The sequence below is a fragment of the Otolemur garnettii genome, unplaced genomic scaffold, assembly GCF_000181295.1.
Source record: "Otolemur garnettii isolate 467f Iridium unplaced genomic scaffold, OtoGar3 scaffold00003, whole genome shotgun sequence".
Lineage (NCBI taxonomy): Eukaryota > Metazoa > Chordata > Mammalia > Primates > Galagidae > Otolemur > Otolemur garnettii.
This window is the reverse complement of record NW_003852398.1, coordinates 8,663,245-8,677,408: the sequence shown is the minus strand read 5'-3', so window position 1 is coordinate 8,677,408 and position 14,164 is coordinate 8,663,245. Positions and strand designations below refer to the sequence as shown.

The following is a 14,164-nucleotide window of genomic DNA, read 5'->3' as shown; positions in this document are numbered from 1 at the left end:
GATCCAGCCCAAAATGTCAGTAGTCTTACTGTGAAGACCAAGGTCAAGAAACCTGGAAATACAGTAGAACATCTGTAAGTTGACCCCCCAAAACTCTGTGACAAACTGGTTGACATACAGAGATGGTCAACATAAGGAACTAGGCCTGCTGTACTGATATGTACATGTGGTGCATGTCTGGTCTATGAAAATGAGGTCAGCTTGAGGTGGGCAGTGTAGGGAGGCAGTTAGCTGTGGAGGTGTGGCTGTATATGTTGACCATCCACCAAGTGGGCCTGGCAGTGAACAAGACCAACATGGTTCCCGGTCATGTGTTGCAGAGGTAAGGGAGGCAGGAAGTAAATGACTAGACAAAGAGAGAAGCAGGCAATTGCCAGTTGTAAGTTCCAAGAAGGAAATATGATGATGCCATGGTGGAGACAGGCTGAGGGAGAGCCTACTTACTTAAGATGGCTCGGTCAGATAGGAAGGTGACAGGTAAACTGGGATCTGAAATCCAGGAGCTGGCAGTGCAGACAAGGAGCATTCCCAGCATGGGTCACAGTGTGCTGGAGTAGAGTGAGCCTTGGGGATGATGGGGGGAGCTGGAGGAGGCTGGAAAGCGGGCACAGGGGGTGGTCAGGCCTGGGCAGGAGTGTGGATTTTGTTCTAGATGCAGTAGGAACCCCCTGGAAAGCCTTTAATAACCAGGATTGCAGGTATTTTATAAGATTTTACAGGTATTAATAGGAAGGGGGGTTTCCTATATTAAAAATGTTGGGAAGTGCTGAGTAACCAGACATGTGGTCATTGTAGGGACCAGGGCCCTGGGGAAGCCACTGATCCCTTGGCAGGTGTGAGAACACATGGATTACATGACAAGGGCTTTGGAACAAGGATAATTACATGACAAGGAGCTTTTCCAGCTGGACTTCTAGAAACCAGACTCCTCAAGAATAAGAGGGTTGAGGGCAGGAATCCTGGAACTCGGGAGGGGAGGGAACTTCCCCACACCTAGTTGCCTGGAGGACAGAATGCAGGTGGACAGGGTGGAGGGCCTGGGTGGGGGGGGGTGTGCTCATTTGATATTAAGGAGAATGTTGTTTTGGTTGTCTGTGTTTACCAAGCGTTTCCTACTTCAAGTCAAGGGACCTGTGAGTTTGGGAAAAGTTGTTTTGGCTGTATGTGATGGCTTAGGGCACTAATGAATGGCTTTCCATTTACCAGCCCTGTCACCTTAGGTGAGTTACTCAATCTGTGTATGCCTCAGTTTCTACATCTATAAAGTGGGAAAAAGAGAGTACTTCCTCACTGGGCCCTAAGGTACCATTCACAGGGGCCTTAGCAGAGTGCCTGAAAAACAGTTAATGAGGATTAATTGTTTATGTAGTTAAAGTAACAAAAACCTTACAAATAATGATACATTTAACTTTATATTCTTTTTGTTTTTAAATAGTATTCTTGTAAGGTGACCAGATTTTAACATCAGTAAGGTGGGACAACATGGCCGGGGGTGGGGGGGCAGGGCAGGGCAGGGCCTGACAACAATGCAAACTTTGATAAGCAGTTCTTGATAATCACTTCTCAGCAATTATTTGTTATTATTACAGTTTAACATTATAAAATTAACAAAAATAATATAAAACTCATATTCTGGTGAAAAAGCCACATGGCAGCCGAAAACCGTATATTCCCTTCCTGTTCTCCCGCCCGTTTGTGCATTCTTTCCAAAAATCGGGACTTTTAAAAAACGCCGCGGGATGCGGGACAAATTGTTCAAAAGCAGGACGTCTGGTCACCCTATATTATTGAGATATAATTTACATGCCATACAATTTACCCATTCAAAGCTTACAACTTTTTTTTTTTTTTTTTTTGAGATGGAGTCTCATTTTGTTGCCTGGCTAGAGTGTACTGGTGCCACCATAGCTCCCTGAAGCCTCAAACTTCTGGGCTTAAGAGATCCACCTGCCCCTTAAATAGATGGGACTACAGGTGTGCACCACCACGCCCAGCTAATTTTTGTATTTCTTATAGAAATGGAGCCTCAAGATGATCTTGGACTCCTGACCTCCAGCAATCCTCCTGCCTGGGTCTTTGAAAGTGCTAGGATTATAGGCATGAACCAAAGCTTTAAGTGGCATTTGGTATTTCAGAGTTGTATCAACCATCATCACAATCACTTTTTTGTTTTTAAACAGTATTGTTGAGATATAGTTTATATGCCTCACGGTTTACCCATTCAAAGCTTACAATTTTTTTTGAGATGGAGTCTCCTTCTGTTGCTCATTCTCTTCTCCTTACCGCCCCCCCCCAACCCTGCACCTCTTAGCTGTCCCCCACATTTCTCTTTCTCCAGCCCTAGGCAGCCACTAATCTGTCCCTTTCACTTGGCCTATTCTTGACATTGTATATAAACTGAATCATACAATATGTGACTTTGTGTCTGGCCCTTTTTGTGAGCATAGCGTTTGCCGTTTCATCCGTGTTGTGGCATGGACCAGTACTGCTTTCCCTTTTTATTGCCAGATAATACTCATTGTACTGATAGGCCACATTTTTGTTTATCCATTCATCAGTTGGTGGATATTGGGGTTAGTTTTACCTTTTGGCTGTTAGGAATTAATACTGCTATGAACATTCACGTACAAGCTTTTGTGTGTACATTTGTTTTCTCATTTCTCTTGGATGTCTGTTCTTACCCTTAAGTAAGGACGCTGAGGCACAGAACGGTTAAGTTATTTGCCTGGGTCACATAGCAAGTTAGTGACAGAGCCATAATTGAGTCCAGGCCCTCTGGCTTGAGAGTCTTTGCTCGTGGTCAGTACTTCTCCTGAGAGTGCCCTGCATACCAACTACTGTGCAAGGAACCAAAGGACCGGGAGAGCCAAGCAGATATGTCCCTGTCCTCATGAGCTTATGGGGACACCACATTGCAATAATCAAAGACACAGGAAGCCACTAGTGTGGCGCCTGTATTAGGGATTACATTAGAGAGTGCCAGAGTTCTGGCAGGTGGGCTGGTGGGCCCTGGGACTAGTCATCATCGGAGCAGGCAGGGAAGGAAGGCTTCCCTGGAGAGGAGGTGTTCGCGCTAAGATCTGCTAAGATCTGCGGGATGTGGAAGTGCTGACAAGGCAGGGTGAAGGAGAAGAGCAGCTGCAAATGGGTACAGCCCCTCCAGGGTAGTAGAGTCAGGATAACATGCAGCCTTCTGAGGCCAAGAATCGACAGGCAGGCACGGGGCTCTGTGGGGGTGAGTCCTAGGAACAGTGTTAACTGAGCAAAACACCCCCGCCCCACGTCCCCTGCTCAGCACCAGGCAGGAGTACCTCCTGCTGTCAGGTATCCCTGATGTCTCAGTCTCAGAGACCCAGATTCCCTCCCATCTCTGCCTTGCACCTTAAACATCAAAAGGCTGGTATGCTTCAGATCAAAACCTGGAATGGCAGGGATGGTGTTTTTCATCTCCTTCCCTCCAGATAACTGGCCTTTCAAATGGAGAAGAATATCCACTTCTCTTCAAAGGAGTGCAGGTGTCATTTGGTAATGAAAATGAATTTGGAGGACCAGGCTTGGTGGGTCACATGCCTGAGTTCAAGACCAGCCTGAGCTAGACCGAGACTCCACCTCTAAAAATAGCTGGGCGCTGTTGCAGGCCCCTGTAGTCCCAGCTATTTGCGAGGCTGAGACAAGAGAATCACTTGAGCCCAGGAGTCTGAGGTTGCTGTGAGCTGAGTGCCACAGCACTCTGCTGGGGGTGCAAGTGAGACTCTGTATCAAAAACAAACAAACAAACAAAATGAATTTGGGGAAAAGTGAGGTCCAGATACATACTTGCCAGGTATTTGAACAGCCATGTCCTTCCTTCCCTGGCCCCTTCTTAAGTGATTCGCACTTGGGTAAAGGAAGAAATGCCCATTATCTGTTGATAGCAGCTTTGGCGCCCACTCCAATTCCCCAGGTGGATTAGGAGCAGGTGTTAGGAAAATTATCATTATTTTGGGGGGGGACAGAGTCTCACTCTGTGTCCTAGGTAGAGTGCTGTGGCATCACAGCTCACAGCAAACTCAAACTCTTGGGCCCAAGCAATCCACTTGCCTTAGTCTCCAGAGTAGTTGAGACTACAGGCACCTGCCACAATGCCTGGATAGTTTTTCTACTTTTAGTAGATACGGGGTCTCTCTTTGGCTCAAGCTGGTCTTGAACTCCTGAGTTCAAGCGATCCATCTGCCTCAGCCTCCCAGAGTGCTGGGATTAACAGACATGAGCCACTGCGTCCAGTCTTACTAGTGAAATTATGATCACTGCACAATTAGAACCGTGCTGCCCTCTGCCCATGCCCTGCAGGGGCTTCACTGCCCAGACTGAAGTCTGTGTCAGCTACTGACATGCGTGCCCAAGACACTGGTTCCAAGTGCATCCTCAGATGCCGAAAGTGGCACCTTGGGCTCGGGAGTTCCGGTAGAGGAGAGTGGGAAGCGATGCTGGGGCGTGCTGAAAGACTTCTAGATGTCGGGAGGCTTCCATACAGCTTGTGTCCAGCTGGCCTAGTTTTGTTCTGTATTGTGCGGCGTGTAGGAAGGGAAGGGAAAACATGAAGAATGGAGCAGCCACTTCTAGGGTCTGATGGAGCTGAGCAGGGAGGGACGAGGGAAGGTTAAGCTGCTGAACAAAGACTGGGCCCTCCACATCCCACCAGGCACAGTGTTAGGTGCTATGAGTGAGTGTGCACCCACACGCGTGTGCACAACCCCTGCCCGCCGGAGCTTACAGCTCAGCCAATCATGTGCGAGCAGAAATTAGAAGCAGAAACATTCCATATGAGATTGGATTCAGGCAGACCGGGTTTAAGCAGAGAGATTCCTATAGACTTCATGGAGACCCTGAAGGCTTTGTAGGGATTAACTTATTATTTATTTATTTTTGAGACAGAGTCTCATCCTGTCATCCTGGGTAGAGGGCCATGGCATCAGAGCAGACAGCAACCTCAAACTCTTAGGCTCAACCAATCCTCTTGCTTCAGCCTCCTGAGTAGCTGGGACTACAGGCACCTGCCATACGCCTGGCTAGTTTTTCTATTTTTGGTAGAAATGGACTCTCACTCTTGCTCAGGCTGGTCTTGAACTTCTGAGGGAACGGGAGCTTCTCACCTGTGCCTAGGCAAGACCCATGGTGCAGATGCTGATGTGGTTGGGGGTATGTGAAGGGGCAGGGGAAGATCCATACAGTGACCTTGATGTGGGGAGGGGTGCAGTGGGGGACTATGCTGTGCAGAGGAGGGGTTCCTGCAGAGGAAGAGAACTCCTAAAGGGTAAGTGAGGAACAGCCTTGAAGACACAGCTAAGGACACCCATTAATGACTGGGAGCCATTGGAAACTCCTGAGCAGGGAAGAAGAGCATGAAAATGCTGCGAGAACAGATGACACTGTGGCTGCACTGAGGGCACAGGGCTGGAGCTCCTGAGTGTTTCCACCCTTTGGGCAGTAGAGCTTGTCTAAGTGCCCGCTGCCAAGTGTCTGGGCACCAGGCAGGGGGCAAAGGGTGTTTCCAGTTCCAGTGCTGAGCAATTCCTTCCTGTTTATTCCCTCCAAAGAATGGAGTTGGAGAAAACTGGAGTCCTTGTTTAATGATCCCCACCCCAACCCTAAGGTGTGCGTGTATTTCTCCCCCGGATTTCCTCATCTTCTCTTCTTCATTTGCACAAACCTATAGACCTGGTTTGGAAGGTCATGAGGTCTCCTGTTCTCGGGGGTACAGAAGTACCTTCTTGAGGAAGGAAGGGGCTTAAGGTTTACTGGAAGATAAATAAAACAAACTGTTGGGTTTCATTGATTGATTGATTTGTTTATTTTTGAGACAGAGTCTCATTTGGTTCCCCTGGGTAGAGTGCCATGATGCTATTGTAGCTCACAACAACCTCAAACTCTTGGGCTGAAGCAATCCTCCCAAGTAGGCTCCTCAGCCTTCATGTGCCCTGCATTTGAATTTTTTTTTTTTTTTTGAGACGGAGCCTCAAGCTATCCCCCTGGGTAGAGTGCCATGGCATCACGCTCACAGCAACCTCCAACTCCTGGGCTCAAGCGAGTCTCCTGCCTCCGCCTCCCAAGTAGCTGGGACTACAGGCGCCCGCCACAACGCCCGGCCATTTTCTGGTTGCAGCCATCATTGTTGTTTGGCGGGCCCGGGCTGGGGATTCGAACCCGCCACCTTAGGTGTATGTGGCTGGCGCCTTAGCCGCTTGAGCCACAGGCTCTGAGCCCATTTGAATTTTTTATGTTTCATTTATTTATTTTTTGAGACAGAATCTCACTCTGTCACCCAAGTTGGAGTGCAGTGGCATCCTCGTAACTCACTGCAGCCTCAAACTCCTGGAGTCAAGTGATCCTCCGGCCTCAGCCTCCCAAACAGCTAGGACTTTTGGCATGTGCCACTGTGCCTGGCTAATTTTTTAAAACTTCTCGTAGAGATGGGGGTCTAGCTTTTGCTTAAGTGTCTGCGTTTAAATTTACTCATGATAAGAGGACCTGGATATTTTGAGTGTTTACTATGAGGCAGGCCTTGTGCTAATCGTGTATCCCAGTATCCTATACACTTTTCACGACAGGTGGAAGTGATAGTCCCATTTTACAGAAGAGAAAAACAGCCTCAAAGAGGGAAACAATGTGCTCAAGGTCCCAGGGCTGAGGGGAGCGCAGCTGAGGCTTTAGAGGGTCCCTTGCCTGTGCCACACCTCCCTGCACCTGAGCAGCAGCACACAGCTGGCTGCAAAGGACTGGCTGACTTAGACTTTGCAGTGAACTTTTGCTTCTAGGGGTGTTTTTTCTGAGTCCTCAGGGGTTCAGGCCTCTTAGAGGTTTCTTCTTTTTTCTCCTAAGTACCTGCACTGGTGACATTTCTCACTAATTCATATGCCACTCCCTCGGCTGAGGTGATGGAGAACACTGCTACAACCAAATTGCAAGAAGCCGTCCTGTGGCACACCCAGACAATGGCTTGCAAAGCCTGTAAATTCTGAGCATTTGGACCAAGCTCTTCTGACACTTAATCTTCCACTTAGAGCAGATGACACTGTGTAATAGGGCAGGGGGAATATATTAATTGTCACCATTTTGCTTAAGCACTGTGGACTGTTTCTGTGAAAGGAAAAACGACACGTTTGGAGGCTTTGAGGGTCTTAGGGTGCCCTTGCAAAAAGCCTCAGAAAAAAAAGCATTCGTTGGCCTGAAAAAATGTTTGCTAGCCTGCAGAACTTGGATCTATCTTCCTTCAGCCCAAGAGTTGGGTATCCCACAGGGAAAGAATGCACCATTAATAACCTGGGTTCTGGTCCTAAAGCTTCAAGCAGTGAATTTGTTACAAGGCTTCAGGGCAGGTTCTTTAAATCTCAGCCTCAGTTTTTCTCATCTGAGAAACGCGAGTGTTACTTTTGTCTTGCTCAAGTGTCCTGTGGGTCAAGGGGAAATGGCCATGTGATGAGAGCTTTGTAAACTACAAAGTGTGACGTGCTGTGTGTGGAGGGGATGACAGTACACCCTTCACTCAACTAATTCCTGGAGTTCTTCAAGGCAGCAAATGAAACAGCAGACAGGAAAGTTCTGTGGTGGTGTCAGAGCTCAAGCCTTAGCAATGTGTCCCCCATAGCAGGAAGCAGGGATTGCTTGACAAAGCGGTGCAGGAGGTCCCTATCCCAAGGAAAGCTTTCATTTAGAAGAGAAATAACTTAATATAGAAGCCATAAATATCACGGGGGAAAGATTTAATTAGGTCTTTTTTTTTTTTTTGCAGTTTTTGGCCAGGGCTGGGTTTGAACCCATCACCTCCGGCCTTTGGGGCTGGCTCCTTACTCCTTTAAGCCACAGGCGCCGCCCCAGGTCTTACTTTTGAAAAACAAAACTAGAAGTTATAAGTGAGTTTTATATTGTATTTAACACACCTTAAGTGGTAGTTGAAACTATGCCCTAGTTCTTAGTTCAAACAAAGTGTTGGTTTATTGTTTGCATAATTATTTTGACACAGTTAACCCTAGCAAAAGGACACAATTTTGTCTTCTTATCTGACTTTCATAGCAGGCTCATAAGAAAGATTATTTTTGCAAAATGTTGGAAAGGAGTTTCTCAGTTTTCATAATGGTGTCAGTTAATCTCTTTTCACTGCAGTCCTTCTCTTTTGAAGGGCCTGTTGTCTCTTCTTGATCTTGGTGGTTTTTCCTCTCCTCTGGTTTCCCCTCACAGTCTTTGGGTGTGATTTGAGTAGTTCTTCAGCTTTAGTCTTACCAACTTCATGAAATCCTGCCTCCTTTAGAATGTTAGCTATGTCCCTTTCCCTTGGCACGGCATTGTACTTGTATGGCTTTGTCAGATGCTAAGACATCCCACCAACCCATAAAAATGAGGATTGAAACACTGATGGGCTGAGCTAGACACTGATGTTCAGGGGGGAGTAATATTTGTGTGGGCACTGATTTTACAAGTGCATGATTTCGGGGTAATTTTCATATTTTGATGACTCTTGCTTTGGTTAAGGGATCTTCTAAGTACAGAGATTAGGATAATACAAGATTGAGAAGAGTGGACAGTGGAGTCAAAGCAGCTGGGTTTGAATCCCAGGTTCTACTTGTACAATCTGTGTGGCCCTTGATGAGATCATTAAATTATTGGAGTCTCAATTTTCCCCCACCTATAGAAAGCGTAATATTACTCACTAACTCATAGTATCTTCAGGAGGATTAAATGAGGTAGTTCAGGCAAAGAGCTTAGTTTAGTTCCAGGAGCATAGCATACCCTCAACAAGTGTTAATTATTATTACCTTCAAGGAGTGGCATTTGTGGTTTTCATCAGCACACTTTTTTTATCTTTCTGTGACCCAGTTTTTCTATGGAGCTGTAGATCATAACTCATTGCCACTCTATATCCAAATCCAAGGTCTGCAGCAAGAAAGAGTCATCTCAAAGCCATGTCAAGTTTGGGAATAAGAAGAGTATTGCCAGCATGTAAGGGCTCTGTGGTGAGAGAAGCTCCCTTCTACACTGTCTGGGTGGGGAGAAATGACTGGCCTCAATTGATAGCAGAGTCAGATGGCTTAGAACAGCGGGTCTCAGCCTGTGGGTCGTGACATTAGGAAGGTTGAGAACCACTGGCTTAGAAGGCACCTACAAGACCATTTAACTGGGATGCCCACTCTTGGCTCTACCAGCTCCTGACAGCAGTTGGGTGCCTTGTGTCTGATGTAAAAAGGAAGAAGAAGGGTGTGGGGAGGTTCTTGCAGACCAATGTTAGTAGGTCTGGAGTTAGACTAGAATTCTATATTTGGCAGGTACAAAAACAGTGATGAGGCACTTTGCATACACTCTGCCTGAAATACTTGCTCAGGGGTTCAATGCATGCAGAATACACGGCTCACTTGAATACCCCCTTCACTTGAATACCTCCTGTTTGGCTAGGATCAGAGGAATTCAAGTGAGCCATTGTTGAGAAACCTGTGGGACTAGTTAGAATGAGTTAACAAGTAAGAAGCAGGAGACCCCCCAGGGCTCACGTTTGGTATGCTCTTTGAGTGAGATTGTTCTGTAAGTTGGTGATGGTTTAGAAATGACTGCCTGAGGAGCCTTATTTTTCAGTTGGACAATGGATGTTTGGTTCTGTGTAGATGGGAGTAGGAGCCATTTGATAAGTGTCCTGCGCTGTTCCACCCTGTCTCCTTGACTCTCTCCTTCTGACATTGGGACACTGGGTAGATGGTATGAGTGTTCTTTTTTTAAATTTTTTTTTATTTTAGAGACAAGAGTCTCACTTTATCGCCCTATATAGAGTGCCATGGCATCACAGCTCACAGCAACCTCCAACTCCTGAGCTTAGGTGATTCTCTTGTCTTAGACTCCTGAGTAGCTGGGACTACAGGTGCCCGCCATAATGCCCGGCTATTTTTTAGTTGCAGTTTGGCTGGGGCCGGGTTTGAACCCACCAGCCTCCATATATGGGGCTGCACCCTAATCACTGAGCCACAGGCGCCACCCAGTATGATTGTTTCTTGACACCTAAAAGGAGCTAAACAGATAGGAAAAATGCCTGCAGCCCTCTGTCTTCTGCAGGAATTACTTCCCTACATCATTCTGAATTTGCAACTCTGAGCTTGTCCCCTGGACTCTCTTCCTTACCTGATGGGATCCTCAAACATCACCCCTCGCCACTATTGGCAATGCCCCTAATCTACTGAGTGACCCCTCCTCAAAGGTAGGGGTCTCTCCAGTTCAGCTGCACTGACTTTGCAGTACCTGGAAGCTATGTCCCGGGGCCTGGGACACTAGGAGTGATTTAACATGGCCTCCAGGGCAGACCCAGGAGGGAGGCAATTCTCGGGACACTGCTCATTTGGCCCACCACGCTGTGAGCATGCCCATTCTCAGCCTCTGATTTGCCTTCCAGCTCTCACACTGGCCTCAACTGCTGGAAGAGTTTAGAATTCTGTGCCCTGGGTCCCAGCTGCTGCTCTGGCATCTCCTCAAATCTTTTTTTTTTTGTAGAGACAGAATCTCAAGCTGTCGCCCTGAGTAGAGTGCTGTGGCGTCACAGCTTGCAAGCAACCTCAAACTCTTGGGCTTAAGCAATTTTCTTGCCTCAGCCTCCCAAGTAACTGGGACTACAGGCTCCTGCCACAATGCCTGGCTCTTTTTTGTTGTTGTCATTGTTGTTTAGCTGGCCCGGGCTGGGTCTGGGTGCCCCCCAGGATCTTTTGTTAAGATGTTGGTGCTGGGGAAAAGGTTGTGTACCGTCCTTGCTCATTCTGTTTGTGGGGTGCTGGCAAAGGTGGAACTAAGACCCCGTCTTTGCTATTCTGTCAGCTCTTGGCCTCCTCTGGGCATCACCCTCATCATATACCCTCAAGTGACAAGGAAAGCTCCGAAGGCAGAGAGGAATCTATGTGAGGATCTATTTCATTTATTAGCCTGGGTGGAAAATGATTTTTCTTTTTTACAGTGTCATTGTCAAGCCACGTCAGCCCCATACCTCACAAAGGAATATTCCTGTATATTACTAGACACCAAGACCGAGTCTGTGCCCTGTCGGTCACATGCCTTATTTTTCATTTGGACAATGGGGATACTATAACAATCCAAACAGTCCTAAACCCTGTCCTCGTGAAAGTCACTATCTAAGACTATGAGTCATTGTGAAGAGTTGGGAAGCAGAGGGGCCATGGGCTTATCAAGCCGGGATCCGACCTGGTCTGGAGGGTCAGAGGAGTATGCTCAAGAGATGGTGATTTAATTTTTTGACATATCTACCTTAATAATAGTATTGAGCACCTACTGTATCCAAGCACTGTGCAAACACCTGACACACTTATGCTCCTTAACTCCTGCAGTCCCCAAAGAGATGGGTATTACTGTCAGCCCCATTTGACAGGTAGGGAATGTAGCACCAGGAGTCGTGATATGCTCAGGGCACACAGCTGGCAAGTGGCAGAGCTCTGGAGCCCGGGGACTACAACAGCCACGTGCACACGGGCAGCCGCGATGGCACACAGGGCCATCACCCTCACCCTCTCTACTTACTATTTTTTTCTGCCAAGGAAGGGCATGTCCCCAGGATGTTTGCAGGCTGTATTCCGCCTGGGCAGTGACCCAGGCTCCTTTAATCCACGGCCGGATGGGAAGAGCTGCTGGCAGAGGGAAGGGCCACACATCATTGTCCCTTTCACTGAAGCACACCTCTCAAGAAGTTCCGGGGTGGGGTGGGAGCTTGGCCATGAGCACAGGCCTGCCTTTATCCCACCTCGACCATGGACGGGCCAGAGGGGAGCTGCACATACTTGCCAGCCAGGGGTGACAGCCATCACAAACAAGGACTGCTCCAAGGAGGATACAAAGGCTGCATCCGGAAAGGATAGTGAGGAGCAGTTGTCTGGGCTGGGTCTACTGGAGAAATACAAAGAAAGAAATGATTAACCCTGGAACAGCCCTTCCTGAAGGTGGCCTAGGAAGAATTTCGCTGGGGTGAAGCTTGGGGTGTCCAGCTCTCCAGCTGTAGTCTGGGTTCCTTGCTTGGGGATATGGGGAAAAAGGGTTTCTCTCCTCGTGGAAAAATTCCTGAGTCTAAAAATTCCAAAGCTAACACACCTCAACTGCTTTCTATATGCCCGACACAGCACTCAGTGTTATACACACGTCATTCTGTAAGTCTTCCAAAAGCTCAGTGAGGTGAGGACTATTGTTATTCCCATTTTACAGCATAAGAAACTGAGGCACAGCATGTTAACTCTCATACCCAAAGTTCTAGAGCTGGTAAATGGCAGATTGATTGTTGAGTGATTAGGGCCAAGTTCCTTCCTATCCCTGTGCCTTGGTTTCACCATCTCCACAGTCAGGTGACTGGACACAGTGATTGCTTAAAATCCTTTCAGTACTTGGTTTCTATGATTGTGTCAGGGACCTGCAAGGTCATTTAGTCCCAGAGAGGTGAGACCTCGGGAAACCTGCTCCTGAGAAAGTATCCTAGAAGCTCCTTTTGTGTACTGCATTCGCTTCCTTACATCTGTAGAGAGGTTTTCTTGATAGTTTTTTAAAGTTTTCCAACATTAGGCTCAAGAAATTCCTATTTTCCTTCCTTATAAAAGCTTTCTGCCTTCCAACTCACTCTGCAGGCCTTAATCCTGGCCATGCAGCCCAACCCTCACTTTCAGCACAGCCCTGCAGACAGCTGTAACAGCTTTGTAGTGTTTACTGGGCAGCTACTGTAAGGACTTGCTCACATAGTCGGTGAGTGGCCACACCAAGCTAGGACCTACATCCAGGTGTGCTGGTCAGCCCACAGTAGCTCCTCAGGAGTGCTACTTTCTTTGCCCCTATGAACTGGCTCTTCTTCCTTTGCTTCTGTTTGTAAACAGATGCCAAAGCAGGGCTGAGGGTGGTGTTGGCTGCTTCTATTCTGTTGGACAGGGGCCTCTTCAGTCCTTTAGCTTTTAGAAGAGTTGGTCTGGACTGGCAGCCCCACCAGCCCCACCTCCATGACCAACAGCAGCCCCCTCACTAACTCTTTGTGTCTTTAAAGTAACATTCAACATTTTTCCCCGTACAAAGTGGGGTAATCTATGTGGGTGCCATCTTCCTGGGCCCTCCAAATGTGGGCTCTCTCCACCCTTGCTGCCTGAAACACCTGCTTCACCTCCCGCCTCCAGGTCATTCCTCTAGGATCTCATGGAAAAACCCGACAAGTTGGACATTAAATACTAGAGCAGTGGTTCTCAACCTTCCTAATGCCACAGCTTTTTAATACAGTTCCTGGGGGTCGGGACCCACAGGTTGAGAACCGCTGTACTAGAGGAATATATGGCTTCAAATACTGGAAAAGCCCCGGGGAAGGAGTGGTTAGACCCCGGGCTCCAGTTCTGTCCTCGAGACTTGGTTTCCCTCCATCTCCTGTCTCTGCCTGCTGCTGCGCTGGCTTCGTTCTCGGCTCGCACATGATGGTCTTCCGGACTGAAGAAAAGTGCAGGAAGAGGTCTCTCTTATTCATGGCCTGGAGGGAAGTCCCAAGGTTAATGCTCACTAGCCCACGTGGGGTTACTTCCCAGACCCTGAACCAGAGGCTAGAGTTCAGGAGCATAGAGCGGGATTTAGTCGGGCTCATACTGCCTGCTCACCTTCAGAGCTGGTGTGAAATTAACTCCCCACCAAAGCACATGGGTGGAGAATCCTAGAGAGGCGGCTTCCCCAGGAAGTTTGCGGTGCTGTCATCAAAAGAGGCAGAATGGGTGCTTGGTGGTGCAACCCACTGACTCCTCCGCATCTTCCCCTGCGGATCCCCAGCTCTGGGCCAGAAGGGTGCTTAGACAGAAGATGAGAGCTCCTCTGCACTGACTTTCCCTCAGCTCCCTACTTTTAAGAATGTTTTGTTATTCTCTACCCAGTGAAGGGCATCTGGCCAAGGGCAGGACAGGAGAGAAAGGAAGTGGGGGAAAGCATGTCATTATCATGATCATTCATTCATTCACTCATTCACTCATTCTTCTTCTCAACTGTGTGCTCAACACATGTTTACTGACCATGCAACTCTAGCATCGCAGGCGATGAGTTAAATTAGGGCTTCTCAAACTTCAGTTATTGGGGTGCCCTTTCCCCAGTTTTTGCCAACAGAAGCAGAATGAGGTTATCAATTCCTAGCTAGGTTCGTGGGAAGGCTGTG

The 14,164-nt window shown here is 47.8% G+C and overlaps 1 protein-coding gene across 3 annotated transcripts in view; it reads left to right on the top strand.

Annotated features, from left to right (window-relative positions):
- WWC1 (WW and C2 domain containing 1) overlaps positions 1–14,164 on the top strand; it is a 177,805-nt gene that overhangs the window by 47,730 nt on the left and 115,911 nt on the right. The gene's annotated exons all lie outside the window — the stretch shown is intronic.